Source organism: Manis javanica, chromosome 15 (genome assembly GCF_040802235.1).
Source record: "Manis javanica isolate MJ-LG chromosome 15, MJ_LKY, whole genome shotgun sequence".
In the NCBI taxonomy this organism is placed as follows: domain Eukaryota; kingdom Metazoa; phylum Chordata; class Mammalia; order Pholidota; family Manidae; genus Manis; species Manis javanica.
In genome coordinates this window covers 85,520,864-85,538,407 of record NC_133170.1, presented here as the reverse complement: position 1 = coordinate 85,538,407, position 17,544 = coordinate 85,520,864, and the positions used below count along the sequence as shown (strand labels likewise).

Genomic DNA, 17,544 nt, shown 5'->3' with positions numbered 1-17,544 from the left:
ACCCTTTAAGTGATCAACATTAAGGATATTTAAAGCATGCGTTGATCTTTGATTTACCAATAGTTTTATCCTGTTAAGGAGTAATCCCCCTTTTCTTTCTTTCTTTCTTTTTTTTTTTTTTTTTAAATTTTTAATCTACACTTACCTGAAGAATACTATGTTTACTATGCTCTCCCCTATATCAGGTCCCCCCTAACAACCACATTACGGTTACTGTCCATCAGCTTAGCAAAATGTGGTAGAGTCACTACTTGTCCTCTCTGTGTTGTGCAGCCCACCCTCCCCTTTCTCCCTCCCCCCCATGCATGCTAATCTTAATACCCCCCTTCTTCTTCCCCCCCCTTATCCCTCCCTGCCCACCCATCCTCCCCAGTTCCTTTCCCTTTGGTACCTGTTAGTCCATTTTTGGGTTCTGTAATTCTGCTGCTGTTTTGTTCCTTCAGTTTTTCCTTTGTTCCTATACTCCTCAGATGAGTGAAATCATTTGGTATTTCTCTTTCTCCGCTTGGCTTATTTCACTGAGCATAATACTCTCCAGCTCCATCCATGTTGCTGCAAATGGTTGGATTTTTCCACTTCTTATGGCTGAGTAGTATTCCATTGTGTATATGTACCACATCTTCTTTATCCATTCATCTACAGATGGACATTTAGGTTGCTTCCAATTCTTGGCTATTGTAAATAGTGCTGCGATAAACATAGGAGTGCATCTGTCTTTCTCAAACTTGATTGCTGCGTTCTTAGGGTAAATTCCTAGGAGTGGAATTCCTGGGTCAAATGGTAGGTCTGTTTTGAGCATTTTGATGCACCTCCATACTGCTTTCCACAATGGTTGAACTAATTTACATTCCCACCAGCAGTGTAGGAGGGTTCCCCTTTCTCCACAGCCTCGCCAACATTTGTTGTTGTTTGTCTTTTGGATGGCAGCTATCCTTACTGGTGTGAGGTGATACCTCATTGTAGTTTTAATTTGCATTTCTCTGATAATTAGCGATGTGGAGCATCTTTTCATGTGTCTCTTGGCCATCTGTATTTCTTTTTTGGAGAACTGTCTGTTCAGTTCCTCTGCCCATTTTTTAATTGGGTTATTTGTTTTTTGTTTGTTGAGGCGTGTGAGCTCTTTATATATTCTGGACGTCAAGCCTTTATCAGATCTGTCATTTTCAAATATATTCTCCCATACTGTAGGGTTCCTTTTTGTTCTATTGATGGTGTCTTTCGCTGTACAGAAGCTTTTCAGCTTAATGTAGTCCCACTTGCTCATTTTTGCTGTTGTTTTCCTTGCCCGGGGAGATATGTTCAAGAAGAGATCACTCATGTTTATGTCTAAGAGGTTTTTGCCTATGTTTTTTTCCAAGAGTTTAATGGTTTCGTGACTTACATTCAGGTCTTTGATCCATTTTGAGTTTACCTTTGTATATGGGGTTAGACAATGGTCCAGTTTCATTCTCCTACATGTAGCTGTCCAGTTTTGCCAGCACCATCTGTTGAAGAGACTGTCATTTTGCCATTGTATGTCCATGGCTCCTTTATCAAATATTAATTGACCATATATGTTTGGGTTAATTTCTGGGGTCTCTAATCTGTTCCACTGGTCTGTGGCTCTGTTCTTGTGCCAGTACCAAATTGTCTTGATTACTATGGCTTTGTAGTAGAGCTTGAAGTTGGGGAGTGAGATCCCCCCTACTTTATTCTTCTTTTTCAGGATTGCTTTGGCTATTCGGGGTCTTTGGTGTTTCCATATGAATTTTTGAATTATTTGTTCCAATTCATTGAAGAATGTTGCTGGTAATTTGAGAGGGATTGCATCAAATCTGTATATTGCTTTGGGCAGGATGGCCATTTTGACGATATTAATTCTTCCTAGCCATGAGCATGGGATGAGTTTCCATTTATTAGTGTCCCCTTTAATTTCTCTTAAGAGTGACTTGTAGTTTTCAGAGTATAAGTCTTTCACTTCCTTGGTTAGGTTTATTCCTAGGTATTTTATTCTTTTTGATGCAATGGTGAATGGAATTGTTTTCCTGATTTCTCTTTCTATTGATTCGTTGTTAGTGTATAGGAAAGCTACAGATTTCTGTGTGTTGATTTTGTATCCTGCAACTTTGCTGTATTCCGATATCAGTTCTAGTAGTTTTGGAGTGGAGTCTTTAGGGTTTTTTATGTACAGTATCATATCATCTGCAAATAGTGACAGTTTAACTTCTTCTTTACCAATCTGGATTCCTTGTATTTCTTTGTTTTGTCTGATTGCCGTGGCTAGGACCTCCAGTACTATGTTAAATAACAGTGGGGAGAGTGGGCATCCCTGTCTGGTTCCCGATCTCAGTGGAAATGCTTTCAGCTTCTCGCTGTTCAGTATAATGCTGGCTGTGGGTTTATCATATATGGCCTTTATTATGTTGAGGTACTTGCCCTCTATTCCCATTTTGCTGAGAGTTTTTATCATGAATGGATGTTGAATTTTGTCAAATGCTTTTTCAGCATCTATGGAGATGATCATGTGGTTTTTGTCTTTCTTTTTGTTGATGTGGTGGATGATGTTGATGGATTTTCGAATGTTGTACCATCCTTGCATCCCTGGGATGAACCCCACTTGGTCATGGTGTATGATCCTTTTGATATACTGTTGAATTCTGTTTGCTAATATTTTATTGAGTATTTTTGCATCTACGTTCATCAGGGATATTGGTCTGTAATTTTCTTTTTTGGTGGGGTCTTTGCCTGGTTTTGGTATTAGGGTGATGTTGGCTTCATAGAATGAGTTTGGGAGTATTCCCTCTTCTTCTATTTTGTGGAACACTTTAAGGAGAATGGGTATTATGTCTTCTCTGTGTGTCTGATAAAATTCCGAGGTAAATCCGTCCGGCCCCGGGGTTTTGTTCTTGGGTAGTTTTTTGATTACTGTTTCAATTTCTTTGCTTGTAATTGGTTTGTTTAACTTTTGTGTTTCTTCCTTGGTCAGTCTTGGGAGGTTGTATTTTTCTAGGAAGTTGTCCATTTCTTCTAGGTTTTCCAGCTTGTTGGCATATAGGTTTTCATAGTAGTCTTTAATAATTCTTTGTATTTCTGTGGAGTCTGTCGTGATTTTTCCATTCTCATTTCTGATTATGTTGATTTGTGTTGACTCTCTTTTTCTCTTAATAAGTTGGGCTAGAGGCTTATCTATTTTGTTTATTTTCTCAAAGAACCAGCTCTTGGTTTCGTTGATTTTTGCTATTGTTTTATTCTTCTCAATTTTGTTTATTTCTTCTCTGATCTTTATTATGTCCCTCCTTCTGCTGACTTTAGGCCTCATTTGTTCTTCTTTTTCCAGTTTTAATAATTGTGATGTTAGACTATTCATTTGGGATTGTTCTTCCTTCTTCAAGTGTGCCTGGATTGCTATATACTTTCCTCTTAAGACTGCTTTCGCTGCATCCCACAGAAGTTGGGGCTTAGTGTTGTTGTTGTCATTTGTTTCTATATATTCCTTGATCTCTATTTTGATTTGTTCATTGATCCATTGATTATTTAGTAGCATGTTGTTAAGCCTCCATGTGTTTGTGAGCCTTTTTGTTTTCTTTGTAGAATTTATTTCTACTTTCATACCTTTGTGGTCTGAAAAATTGGTTGGTAGAATTTCAATATTGTGGAATTTACTGAGGCTCTTTTTGTGAGCTAGTATGTGGTCTATTCTGGAGAATGTTCCATGTGCACTTGAGAAGAATGTATATCCTGTTGCTTTTGGATGTAAAGTTCTATAGATGTCTATTAGGTCCATCTGTTCTAGTGTGTTGTTCAGTGCCTGTGTGTCTTTACTTATTTTCTGCCCGGTGGATCTATCCTTTGGGGTGAGTGGTGTGTTGAAGTCTCCTACAATGAATGCATTGCAGTCTATTTCCCTCTTTAGTTCTGTTAGTATTTGCTTCACATATGCTGGTGCTCCTGTATTGGGTGCATATATATTTAGAATGGTTATATCCTCTTGTTGGACTAAGCCCTTTATCATTATGTAGTGGCCTTCTTTATCTCTTGTTACTTTCTTTGTTTTGAAGTCTATTTTGTCTGATATTAGTACTGCAACCCCTGCTTTCTTCTCACTGTTGTTTGCCTGAAATATGTTTTTCCATCCCTTGACTTTTAGTCTATGCTTATCTTTGGGTTTAAGGTGAGTTTCTTGTAAGCAGCATATAGATGGGTCTTGCTTTTTTATCCATTCTATTACTCTATGTCTTTTGATTGGTGCATTAAGTCCATTTACATTTAGGGTGACTATTGAAAGATATGTACTTATTGCCATTGCAGGCTTTAGATTCGTGGTTACCAAAGGTTCAAGGTTAGCTTCTTTAGTATCTTACTGCCTAACTTAGCTCGCTTATTGAGCTGTTATATACACTGTCTGGAGAGTCTTTTCTTCTCTCCCTTCTTATTCCTCCTCCTCCCTTCTTCATATGTTGTGTGTTTTGTTCTGTGCTCTTTTTAGGGGTGCTCCCATCTAGAGCAGTCCCTGTAGGATGCCCTGTAGAGGTGGTTTGTGGGAAGCAAATTCCCTCAGCTTTTGCTTGTCTGGGAATTGTTTGATCCCACCATCATATTTAAATGATAGTCGTGCTGGATACAGTATCCTTGGTTCAAGGCCCTTCTGTTTCATTGCATTAAGTATATCATGCCATTCTCTTCTGGCCTGTAGGGTTTCTGTTGAGAAGTCTGATGTTAGCCTGATTGGTTTTCCTTTATAGGTGACCTTTTTCTCTCTAGCTGCCTTTAAAACTCTTTCCTTGTCCTTGATCCTTGCCATTTTAATTATTATGTGTCTTGGTGTTGTCCTCCTTGGATCCTTTCTGTTGGGGGTTCTGTATAATTCCATGGTCTGTTCGATTATTTCCTCCCCCAGTTTGGGGAAGTTTTCAGCAATTATTTCTTCAAAGACCCTTTCTATCCCTTTTCCTCTTTCTTCCTCTTCTGGTATCCCTATAATACGAATGTTTTTCCTTTTGTATTGGTCACATATTTCTCTTAGTGTTGTTTCATTCCTGGAGATCCTTTTATCTCTCTCTATGTCAGCTTCTATACGTTCCTGTTCTCTGGCTTCTATTCCTTCAATGGCCTCTTGCATCTTATCCATTCTGCTTATAAATCCTTCCAGGGATTGTTTCACTTCTGTGATCTCTTTCCTGACATCTGTGATCTCCTTCCGGACTTCATCCCACTGCTCTTGCATTTTTCTCTGCATCTCATCCCACTGCTCTTGCATTTTTCTCTGCATCTCATCCCATTGCTCTTGCATTTTTTTCTGCATCTCTGTCAGCATGTTCATGATTTTTATTTTGAATTCTTTTTCAGGAGGACTAGTTAGGTCTGTCTCCTTCTCAGGTGTTGTCTCTGTGATCTTTGTCTGCCTGTAGTTTTGCCTTTTCATGGTGATAGAGATAGTCTGCAGAGCTGGTACAAGTGACCGCTGGAAGAGCTTCCCTTCTTGTTGGTTTGTAGCCTTTTCCTGGGAGAATAGCGACCTCTAGTGGCTTGTGCTGGGCAGCTGTGCGCAGACAGGGCTTCTGCTTCCTGCCCAGTTGCTTTGGGGTTTATCTCCACTGTTGCTGTGGGCTTGGCCTGGCTGGGGCTGTTCCTCCAAAATGGTGGAGCCCCGTTAGAGGGGGAGCGGCCAGGAGACTATTTATCTCCGTAAGGGGCCTCTGTGCTCCCTGCTGCCCAGGGGGTTAGAGTGCCCAGAGATCCCCAGATTCCCTGCTTCTGGTCTAAGTGACCTGTCCTGCCCCTTTAAGATTTCCAAAAAGCACTCTCCAAACCAAAACAACAACAGCAACAATGAGAGAGGGAACAGAAAGGAAAAAAAAAAGAAAAAACACGCGATTTTTTTTTTTTTTTTCCTCAGGTGCCGGTCCCAGGCACCCGCGCACTGGTCCTGCTGCCCTGTCTCCCTAGCACCAGGGTCCCTGTCCTTTCAAGGCTTCCAAAAAGCACCCACCCACCGGTCCCGCAGGGAAGGAACGCTCAATATTCTTTGTCCTCAGGCACTGGTCCCACGCACCCGCTCACCAGTCCTGCCGCCCTGCCTCCCTAGCACCGGGGTCCCTGTCCCTTCAAGGCTTCCAAAAAGCACTTGGCAAAAAGAGAGAAAAAAAAGGGGAAAAACGCGCGATTTCTTCCGTCCTCAGGTGCTGGTCTCAGGCACCCACCCACTGGTCCCACAGGGAAAAATGCGGGATATTCTTTGTCCTCAGGTGCCGGTCCCAGGCACCCGCTCACCAGTCCCGCCGCCCTGCCTCCCTAGCACCGGGGTCCCTGTCCCTTTTAGGCTTCCAAAAAGCACTCGCAGAAAAGAGAAAAAAAAAAGGGGAAAAACGCGCGATTTCCTCTGTCCTCAAGTGCCGGTCTCAGGCACCCGCCCACCGGTCCCGCAGGGAAAAACTGGGGATATTCTTTGTCCTCAGGCGCCGGTCCCAGCCACCCGCTCACCAGTCCCGCCACCGTGCCTCCCTAGCACTGGGGTCCCCGTCCCTTCAAGGCTTCCAAAAAGCGCTTGCCATAAAGAGAAAAAAAAACAGGGGAAAAACGCGCGACCTCCTCCGTCCTCAGGCACCGGTCTCAGGCACCCGCCCCCAGGTCTCGCAGGGAGAAACGCGGGATATTCTTTGTCCTCCGGCGCTGTTCCCAGGCACCTCCTCACCGGTCCCGCCACCCTGCCTCCCCAGCAACGGGGGCCCGTCCCTCTAAGGCTTCCAAAAAGCGCTCGCCAAAAAAAAAACTGCTCCGGTTTCTCTCCACCCGCCGGGAGCCGGGGGGAGGGGCGCTCGGGTCCCGCCGGGCTGGGGCTTGTATCTTACCCCCTTCACAAGGCGCTGGGTTCTTGCAGGTGTGGATGTGGTCTGGATGTTGTCCTGTGTCCTGTGGTCTCTATTTTAGGAAGATTTTTCTTTGTTATATTTTCATAGCTCTATGTGTTTTTGGGAGGAGATTTCCACTGCTCTACTCACGCCGCCATCTTGGCTCCCTCGTATTTCAGAAATTTTATGTATATATTTTTTATTTTTAAAATTTTTTTATTAAGGTATGATTGATACACACTCTTATGAAGGTTTCACATGAAAAAACAGTGTGCTAACTACATTTACCCATATTATCAAGTCCCCACCCACACCCCAATGCAGTCACTGTCCGTTAGTGCAGCAAGTTGCCAGAGATGTACCATGTCCCTTCTCTGTGCTACACTGTTCTCTCCGTGATCCCCCACACCCCATGTGTACTAAACATAATACCCCTCAGTCCCCTTCTCCCTCCCTCCCCATCCACCCTCCCACACCCCTCCCCTTTGGTAACCACTAGTTCATTCTTGGAGTCTCTGAGTCTGCTGCTATTTTGTTCCTTCAGTTTTGCTTCATTGTTATACTCTACAAATGAGGGAAATCATTTGGCATTTGTCTTTCTCCACCTGGCTTCTTTCACTGAGCATAATGTCCTCCAGCTCCATCCATGTTGTTGCAAATGGTAGGATTTGTTTCTTTCTTATGGCTGAATAATATTCCATTGTATATATGTACCACATCTTCTTTATCCATTCATGTATTGATGGGCACTTAGGTTGCTTCCATATCTTGGCTATTGTAAAAAGTGCTGCAATAAACATAGGGGTGAATATGTCTTTTTGAATCTGAGAAGTTGTATTCTTTGGGTAAATTCCAAGTAGTGGGATTCCAGGGTCCAATGGTATTTCTATTTCTAGTTTTTTGAGGAACCTCCATATTGCTTTCCACATTGTTGAACTAGCTTACATTCCCCCCAGCAGTGTAGGAGGTTCCCCTTTCTCCACATCCTCACCAACATTTGTTGTTCTTGTCTTTGCGATGCTGGCCATCCTAATGGGTGTGAGGTGACACCTCATTGTGGTTTTAATTTGCATTCCCCTGATGATTAGTGATGTGGAGCATCTTCTCATGTGTCTGTTGGCCATCTGCATTTCTTCTTTGGAGAAATGTCTCTTTGGTGGTTTTTAATGTGATGTTTTAACAGGAGTGTTGTGAGGGGACATTCTTGCCTTGTCCCTGATCTTAAGGCATAAGTAAGCCTATGGTTTCTCATCATTAATAATGTTGATTGTAGGTTTTTTGTAGATGCTCTTTGTCAGTTTGAGAGCGTTCACTCTGTTCCTGGTTTGCTGGGTTTTGATGATGACTGGTGTTGGATTTTGACAAATGCGTTTTCTGCATTTATTGATGAGACCATGTGGTTTTTCTTCTTTAGTTTGTTGTGATGGATTACATCAACCGATTTCCTAATGTTGAACCAGCCTTGTGGGTCTGGAATAAGTCCCATCTGGGTCATGGTGTGTAATTCTTTTTATACATTGTTGGATTTGATTTTCTAATATTTCATTGAATATTTCTGCATTTTTGTTCATGGATAGTGGTCTGTAATTTCCTTTCTTGTGATGTCTTTATCTGATTTTGCTATTATGGTAATGCTGGTCTCATAGAATGAATTAGGTTTGTTCCCTCTGCTATTTTCTGCAGAGATTTTAGAAATTCATATTCTTTCTTCCTTAAAACATATGTGCCTGGCATCAGGTGAGAAATTGGGGATCAACAGTGGTGAGGCTTAGAACCTCACCCCCCGTTTTGAGAGAAATCTGCATCCGTGGATCTTTTATTGCCCTTGTCTAGCTCGGATTAGCACATAGTCTACAGGCACACACCTGATCATCTACATCTGCTCTCTTACAACACTAAACTATGTTTTCTACCTTTATCTTGCATCTACCTACCACTTCAGCATTTTATTAAAAATAAAAATAATAATAATAATAAAGGGAGAAATGTGGGATCCACATATAAATCAAGTATAAAAATCAAACGAATATTCATATCTGACCTGTTTATAATTCATAATGCGTGATCAAAACTGAAAGTTTCTGTGATGACTGCCCTTGTACTGTTTACCATGTAAGAACTTATTCACTATGTAAGAATTCGTTCACCATGTAAGAACTTGTTCATTATGCTTCAGAAGATTGGAGACTGACGAGAATTAGGCTTGAGATGAATTAATGATTGTGCATTGAGCATTGACCCCCCTATACAGAATTTTATTGTTGTTAACAACCATTTGATCAATAAATATGAGAGATGCCCTCTCAAAACAAAACAAAAAAAAAAAACATATGTGTCTGGGACAGTCATGCACCATGGGGTAGGTATTTACCTGAATGAGCTGAAATCTTAGGTCCACACAATAAAACCTGCACATGATTGTCTACAGCAGCTTTATTTGTAATTGCCAAACACTGGAAGCAACGAAGACGTCCTTCAGGAGGTGAATGGATGTGCAAACTGCAGTTCACACACACAGTGAACCCCCACACAGTGTTTTCCTTCAGTGATGAAAACAAAGGGGCCACCGTAAAAGGAGAGTAGCCAGGAGGCTCCCGGGGGTGGGGGACGGGAGAGACGGGGAGATGCTGGTGCAAGGGCGCGAGACCTCAGTTACGGGACGAGTAAGTTCTGGGGGTCTAAGGTACGGCACGGAGACTAGTTAATGACACTATATTGTAAATTTGCAGGAGAACAGATCTTCCGCGCTCTCACACACATGCAAGAGCTAAGTGAGGTCTGAGTGGTAATCATGTTACACACTAAACATATTTCAAATTATCAGACTGTATACTTTAAATATATACAGTTTTGTCAACTACAGCTCAGTTAAGCTGGGAGGGAAATGAACCAGCATGCCACAGACTTGAAGTGACTTTAAATGCAGACTGCTACAAGAAAGAGGCTTTGAGAAGCACGCTCACCGGCCCACACTCAGTAAGCAGGCACGGAGACAGAGAACAGTGGAGCGAGGCTCTAATGGAGGCCTTGCAGGATTGGGTGTCCTGTGGGCAGGCACACCTGGGGCACTGGGTGCCAGTAATTTGTTCCCTAGCACGTGAGTCCCTGCCCTGGTTCCTCATTGGCTCAGAACTACAGGGTTCACATCCTTTCCCAGACATCACCTAAGCACATTATATCCATGTTAGGCTTTCCCTTACATTTGTCTTAATTTTATTGGCAGGTTTAAAACTTATTTTTCCCAAATAGGTACACCTGGTCCTTGTCAATTCTCCCCCACCCCCGACTCCCAGCCTGAGCAACTTCCTGGCATATATTTTACCACGTGGCCTTTTGTCAATACTTTACTGCTAAAACGTTTAAACCTCCTGGTGGGAATAAATCACATTTAGATTTCATGCTTTCTCTAACAGTTCCCCCTCTTCTTTAGAATTTCTGATTTTATTCCCAGTAATGTATTTCAGCTCATACCCAGTCCTTTTTCAAACTTTTCTAATATATTTTTGTTCTCCTCTTTGTAGTCAAATTTATCTTTGACTACATGTACTAAATGTAAGATTATTTTGGGTGTATGTCATAGGTATTTGTTTATGGCTGCCTCTCACACAAGGGATGACCCAGCGTCCTGCAGCGGTTCCAACTCCGGCAACTGTAACGAGTGATGTTAAAACAGAGGCGGCCACACCTTTCCACCTTTCCATTTTCCACACCATCCTAACCAGTCTGTAAAAGGGTCACTGATGCCAGGGTTTTCAGGTAATTCATTAGCTAAAGTGGTGAGTCCCTGTAGGGCTTTAGTAATAGTACCATCAGGGGCAGTATTATATGGGATAAAAATATACTTTCCTCCCAACATAACACAGACCCCTCCTTTTTCTGCTGACATCATACCTAACGCTGTCCTATTTTTCCAGGCCGTCCTGCTGGTGGCATCTAATTGGCTAGCTTCTCCTTGACAAGCATCCCTGGTATAGTTAATAAACCCTTGATTATAGTAAATGTAATTGATCCAATCTACATTTTTGTTGGTGGTGGACCACCGAAATAGTGCTGATTCAAACCCTGCAGCTATTTGGTTTTGAGCTTTAAATTCATTAGGGACTCCCTTAGGGACTCCTGTTGAGTCAAGGTACACATTTGAATCAAAGGATCTTTGTAATGCTCTGCGATTTCTATGAAATGTTTTTTCCCGTTGGGGTGTGGAGAGAACTGCCAGGGTAAATGGGGCAGACAGCTGGACCGAAGCGCAAGTCCCAGCCCAGCCGGACCACAACGAGTCACGCAGGTTTCTCTCCATGGTACCATCAAACATCTGCGCGGGGATGCGTGATTTCGAGAAGTTGCCCTCTTTAGAGACATTTAGGACGTGGGTACAAGTCAGCAAGTTCCCCACAGGAGTTGTGAAACCTTTCTTTTACCCAGAGAGGCATGAGGAGTGAGTCATCGTCCCTATGGAAAAGGAGGGGGTTGCCCTCGGGGCTGACTTCTTTAGTGCAGGAAGGAGTGGAGACAAGCCCTTGCAGGTCCCATCTCCCCAAGCGTCCTTGTCCTGACTTAGGGCCAACGTGCAGTTCACCCCAGTGGGGGCTGTGCCCCAGCCGAGAGGGAACGGGACCACCTGCACCTGTGGCTGTCCTGCAGCACATGCGTAACAATCACTTTTGTCCAAAGCGATTACTGAAAATTTGACCCATTCTACCCAGGTATTGGTGTCTCCAGAACCTGTCTCAATTTCAAGAGTCTGTTACACATTCCTTGCCTCTGTTCCAGTAACTAGTTTAGGGTCATTACGGGGAAGCTCTGGCTCATTATCTCCCTCAGGATCGGGGGTGGCACTGTGGGTGAAGTCTTGTCTTTGATTAAATTAAGACCAAACCCTCCCACGGCATCTATTCCAGTGACATCTGCACCGAGTCCATAAACACGACGAGCAATCACAGGGTCTGAGCCTAAGTCTCAAGGATTATGTGTGATTAACAAGAGGGGGGCTTACGCTGCCTGTCCTGGCAAGTCTCAGGCGGAATGCCTACAGCCACGCGGGGCTTTCCTGTTAACGGTTTCCCTGCTGCATGAGGGGCCATCCACCCTTGAAACTGGGCAGTCCACCAGGCACTGCTCCACCCTGGACACGGGGCCCACCTGCCCGTTCATCTGTCAACATGCGTCCATTCAGGACAGAGGCGCTTCCACCAGGCACTGCTCCACCCTGGACACGGGGCCCACCTGCCCGTTCATCTGTCAACATGCGTCCATTCAGGACAGAGGCGCTTACTACCTCCGGAAGCTGTCCTTGGCCGTTTGGGTCACCCCACGGGAGTGGGGTTTGGGGGCCTGACGGCTTTGTGATATTGGTCACCAGCTTGACGGGATAACCAGGAGTTCCTTCCCATTCTAGGGCTCCCTGAGACTTGTCTGTAAAATATAGAGTTAGGAAGAAAAAAGTTAACATTTTTAGGTTCTTTTTAGTTTTGGCTTTAAGTGTTGGTTAGCCGCCTGGGACACTTGCCAGTTCTCTGTTGTGTCCCCAGATCCCTCCGTCAGTTTCCTTTTTCTGGTGTAATGAGTCCAGCCCTCTTCAGCCGTCCTCTCTGCGGTTTCCGTGGCCAGGAGCACGGGTAGGGGGCCTTCCCAGCTGGGCTGGAGTCCATCTTCTTTCCAGGACTTTATAACACCAGGTCCCGGGGCTGGAAGCAGTGAGCGAAGGGCTCAGGTGGGGGCGTCTGGGCGAGGAGTCCTTTCAGCCTGAGAGAAGATAAGGTAGAAGAAGCCACGGCCAGCACATGTCCCCTTAGAAATGGATCCTTTGTTTCTACAGTGGGCAGGTCCGCTGCCCTCCCCAGGCATGGCAGCCCATACAGTAACTCATAAGGGGAAAGTCCTAAATCCTCTCGGGGAGCAGTTCTAATCCTTACGAGCGCTAACAGGAAGACAAGGCAACTTGGTTTCTAGTATTAATTTGGTTAAATGTTTCTTTTGAGAGTCTGACTCATTTTTCTACCTTTCCAAAGGATGGTGGCTGCAAGGGGTCTGGGCGCCCCACTGTGTCCTGCAGCGCTTCCCAAGTAGAATGACTCCAGCTGTCTGAGTCAACATTTTCCATTAACCCAAACCTAGGAATTACTTGCTCTACAAGTACTTTTATTACTGATCCTGCCATTGCAGTTGTTAATGGGTGGGCTTCTACCCATTCAGTGGGAGGGTCAACAATCACAAATATTTAAGCCTTCCCACTTTGGCATCCCGGTAAAGTCAATCTGGGTGCTGTGGAGGGGTCTTATTCCTGGGGGTCTCCCTCCAGGTCTGGCTTTCTCATATTCTTTTTATTAATTCTCTGGCACATTATGCAATTCCTACATACCTGTTTAGCAATGGTGTAAATACTAGCACACCCATAAACCTTTAGCAAAGCGTCACACCTTGCCTGGGGACCCCAGCGGCTCCCTCCGTGTGACATGTTCATCAACTCTCACAATAGGTCAGCCGATCATTTCTCTCCCATCTGGTAAATGGTAAAGTCCACCGCCCTTTCTCATCTCCAGATGTCTCATCTCCTGTAGCTTAATTTCTTTTCTTTTTGGAAAACTCTGGGATCAAGGAAATTTTAGGGATATTAGGAGTGAGACTCTAAAGTCTAATTTCATCTTCCAATGCAGCCTCTTTAGCAGCTACATCGGTACTTCTATTACCTGTTATTTCATAAGAATTTCCTTTCCAGTGACCATTCACATGCATGATAGATACTTCAGATGAATTAAGAGATTTTCCAGAACCTCCTTGATTAATTCCCCATTGTGGATAAAATGAGAGTTCCTGTGGCCAGGATTCTCACCTGGCCCTGGTTGACCAGCTCACTGCACACCTGTGGGCAATACATGGCTGTTGACTCTATCTAAAGAGCTTCCCCAGTGCTCTGGGCGTGACACAGTGGCAGGGCTGCAAGGCTGCAGGAGAGCAGAGCAGAGGCTGGAGTGGCGGCAGTGCTGAGGACAGAGGCCCAAAGGTCGGCTGTGTGGGACGGCTGTGCAGGATAGAGGGGCCCAGAGGACGACTGTGCAGGCAGAGAGGCCCAGAGGCAGAGACTGCCTTGCTGCATACAGACTTTCTCTGAGTGGACGGATTCTAGTGACTGACCTGCCACCTGGAGATAAAGTTGGGTATAACCCTTTCACCCCAAGAACATTTTGCTGTCAATTTTTTTGGTCACATGGAATATATAGCGAACTTGCCCGGGGCTGAAACCCATTGGCAAGACACCCATGAATTAGTTCCTTTCCTTTGGCCATTTTTTGTCTAAATTTTTCCAAAGGTATGGGCCACTCCATAGGCATATTTGGAGTCTGTAAATCATGCCCTCATCTAAAAGTAATTTTAAGGCTGATTAAAGGTAAACAACTCACAGGTTTGGGCTGACCAATTATTGGGTAATCTCCCCTTTTCACAGATGGATAATTGGTCTCCATTAATGACGGCACAGCCATGATGTCGTTTGTCCTCTGCAGCGGGGAGGGCTGTCTATAAACAGCTTCCTAGCCCCACCTAGCAGAGGTATTTCCCTTAAATCAGGCCTGACTTTAGTCTGATAGTCTAGCAGGTCCATGCAATTGTGGCTCAATTCTGATTGGCCTTCAGCCTCCCCTGCAGTGGAAGGGTGGTTGGATTGAGGCAGGCGTCTGGGGTTAGGATCAGGCCATCTTTTCAGGTAGAATGGTTTTGTATTTTAAAATTTAAGAATCTGTTTGCCAGCGCCCAGCCCACTGATTAAGCACGGCCCGGACCTGGTGAGAAGCACTGACCAGAGGGTTCCTCCAACAGCTAATTTCCTGCTCTCTTCTACCAGGAGGGCCGCGGCTGCGACGGCCTGGACGCACTCAGGCCATCGTCGAGAGACAGGGTCCGACAGTTCAGGCATGAAGGCCACCGGGTGTTTCTTTCCTCCCTAGGTTTGGGTCAAAACCCCTACAGCGGAACCTCGTTCAACAGTAACAAAGCGAAACGGCCTCTGACGCCAGGAGAGCGGGCGGGGGTGGGGACCAGGGGTCGCTTTAACTGCCCCGGAGCCTGCAGTTCCCCGGGGCCCACGGGACAGGGTCGGGCTCTCCCTCTGACAATTCGGAGAACAAGCTTCGAGCCCCTCCTTCCTCTTTCAGCAAACACTTTCTGAGCTGCTCTCAATAATTCCCTCAATAGGTTCCTCATTCCATTCATCTAATTTTTGTAATTTCTTAGGAATTTCTGGTCAACCTTTAGTTATAAAATTAACCTTTAAAAGACCCTGTTCTACCTGATTTTCTGGGTCACGTCCTGAATACTTTCTCACGTGGTCTCTGTAAAAACGCAGCTGGGGTCTCTTCCTTCTCCTATTGGGCTTCAAACGCCTTAATAAAAGTTTGAGATCTTGGGGCCAGTTCCGATTCCCTGTAGGATTTTCCCTTGAAGATCCTGCATTCCAGTTCCATCCCCGGGTCGTCATCATCCCACCCAGGTCCTGCACTGGGGACTTGGCTCTGCTGGCTGGACACCCTGGCCCGGGGGGCGTTCTTGTTCCCAAGCGGACACAGCAGCTCTCCGGGTCACCCCCTCTCCTCACCAGGGAACAGGGCATTCACGACGGACAGCCGCTGAGTCCAAGGCTCTACATTAGGTCCCAGGAATTGATCTAGTTGGTCCGCTAGGCCAAGGGGGTCTTCTGACAATGGTTTCATTTCCTTCTTGAAATTTCTCACCTCAGTGGCAGTGAGGGGGGCATCCACAAACTCAATTTCCCCTTGTCCCACTCTCTCTCAGTGGAAACATCTGGGGGTTCTAATTCCTTTCTAAGGTTAGAATAGGGGGTTGTAGGGGGCCTGGTAGGGGCCAAAGGCCCCTGGCTCTCAGATGAATCTGGGTCTCCTGCTTGATCTCCCCCGCTTTGTTCCCCTCGGGTCCCAGCATGACGATTATAAGGGGGAGGGAGCCCAGAACCGTCCTGGGGGTGGGTGTCTCTCCCTCCGGGGGGTCTCTCCCTGCTGCTCGGCCTTCCCTTCTCCAGCAGCGAGGCGAATACGGGGAGCGCCCTGGGTGACCGGCAGAGGGCGTGGGCCCCGTCCTCGGGTGGGCTGGGGGCTGCGTCACTCGCAGGAACTTCAGCCTGGCGGGGCCGGGCTTCACCAGAGCCAGAGGGCGGCCGGAACACCCACGGCTTACGGATCGGCTCTTTAGACAAAACAGCAACATTTGGTCTTCTGTTTGTCCTTGACCCTGGTACAGTGGGCGGCCCCCCAGTGCCGCGACCTTCACCCCAGTAGGCTCTCTGGGGGGGGTTTCAGGGGAGCTCAGCCGGCTCCCTTCCCTGGTTCCCTGGGCCTAGAACCTGTATTTCCCACCTCTCAGGAGGTCCCTGTGTCCGAGCCCCCTGCGTACCCGGCCCCCCGTGACGGAGGCTCCTTGCACACACCCGGCGGGATCCCCTCCGTCCGTCCCCGGCGGTTTCCCTGGCGGGAGATGGAACCGCGGGTCGGGACTCGACTCGCTTCGCATCTCGGACGCGTCCCAGCCGCACACACCCGACCCCGGGACGCGCCCGACCCCCGGGGCAGCGCTCACGGCCACCTCCCCTGCCTTGCCTGGTGCACGAGGACGCCTGGTCGCCGCGGCACCTGCGTCTTCTCCCGGGCGTCCGTCACGCTGTCTCCGCACAGCAGTCCCGGGTCCCCCCTCGGCTTCCGGGCGAAGGTGAGACGCCCAGGCAGGGCGGGCCGCCCGAAGCCGGGGGGACGCGTCTTCCCGCCCCGCGTGGGCCCCCACCTCGCACGGGCAAGAGGATCCCGAACGAGCCCCCAAATTCTGAGAAACACACTCACCGGCCCAAACTCAGTAAGCGGACACGGAGACAGAGAGCAGCGGAGCGAGGCTCTAATGACGGTCTTGCAGGACGGGGTGTCCTGTGGGCAGGCACACCTGGGGCACTGGGTGCAAGTAATTTATTCCCTGGCACGCGGATCCCTCCCCTGGTTCCTCATTGGCTGAGAACTGCAGGGTTCACATCCTTTCCCGGACGTCGCCTAAGCAAGTTATATCCATGTTAGGCTTTCCTTTACATTTATCTTAATTTTTTGGCTGGTTTAAAACTTCTTTCTTTTCCCAAATAGGTACACCCGGTCCTTGTCAATTCCCCCCGCCCCTCCCCCACTCCCAGCCTGAGCAACTTCCTGGCATATATTTTACCACGTGGACTTTTGTTAATACTTAACTGCTAAAACGTTTAAACCTCCTGGTAGGAATAAGTCACATTTAGGTTTTATGCTTTTTCTAACAAGGCCAGTCTGAAAAGGCTACATTCTGTAGATTTCCCACTACAGAACATTCCGGAAAAGGCCAAACTAGGGAGACAGTAAAAAGATCAGTGGTTGCCGGAGGTGGGTGGGGGCAGGGGGGAGTGTGCCGAGGGGAGGGGCAGCTGGAACTGTGCTTGCTCTCTGCTCAGTTACTCTGTAAATCTAAAACTACTAAAAACAGTCTACTAAAATAATAAGGATATGAGTCAGAGGGGCTGAGTGGCCAGCCTTAGTGGAGGGGGGCTCCGGCGGGACTCCGGGTCAGGAAGTGACCGAAGTGGGTGGCGAACCACCGCCAGGGAGACACGGGCTCCCCGGCCCAAGAGGATGCTGACAGAGGGAAGGTTTGCTTTCCAAGTTCAGTGCGAAAATTAGAGGCCTGGGGGGCTGAATGGAGTGTAAAT

At 46.6% G+C, this 17,544-nt stretch overlaps 1 long non-coding RNA gene across 1 annotated transcript; it reads right to left on the bottom strand.

Moving 5' to 3' along the window:
- Positions 1 to 8,970: 8,970 nt before the first annotated feature.
- On the bottom strand, positions 8,971 to 16,966 carry LOC118967477 (uncharacterized). Its single transcript, XR_012125519.1, has 3 exons — positions 16,667 to 16,966; positions 12,334 to 12,569; positions 8,971 to 12,239 (listed from the first exon to the last, which is right to left on the bottom strand). It is a non-coding gene; the product is annotated as an uncharacterized lncRNA (long non-coding RNA).
- Positions 16,967 to 17,544: the final 578 nt, after the last annotated feature.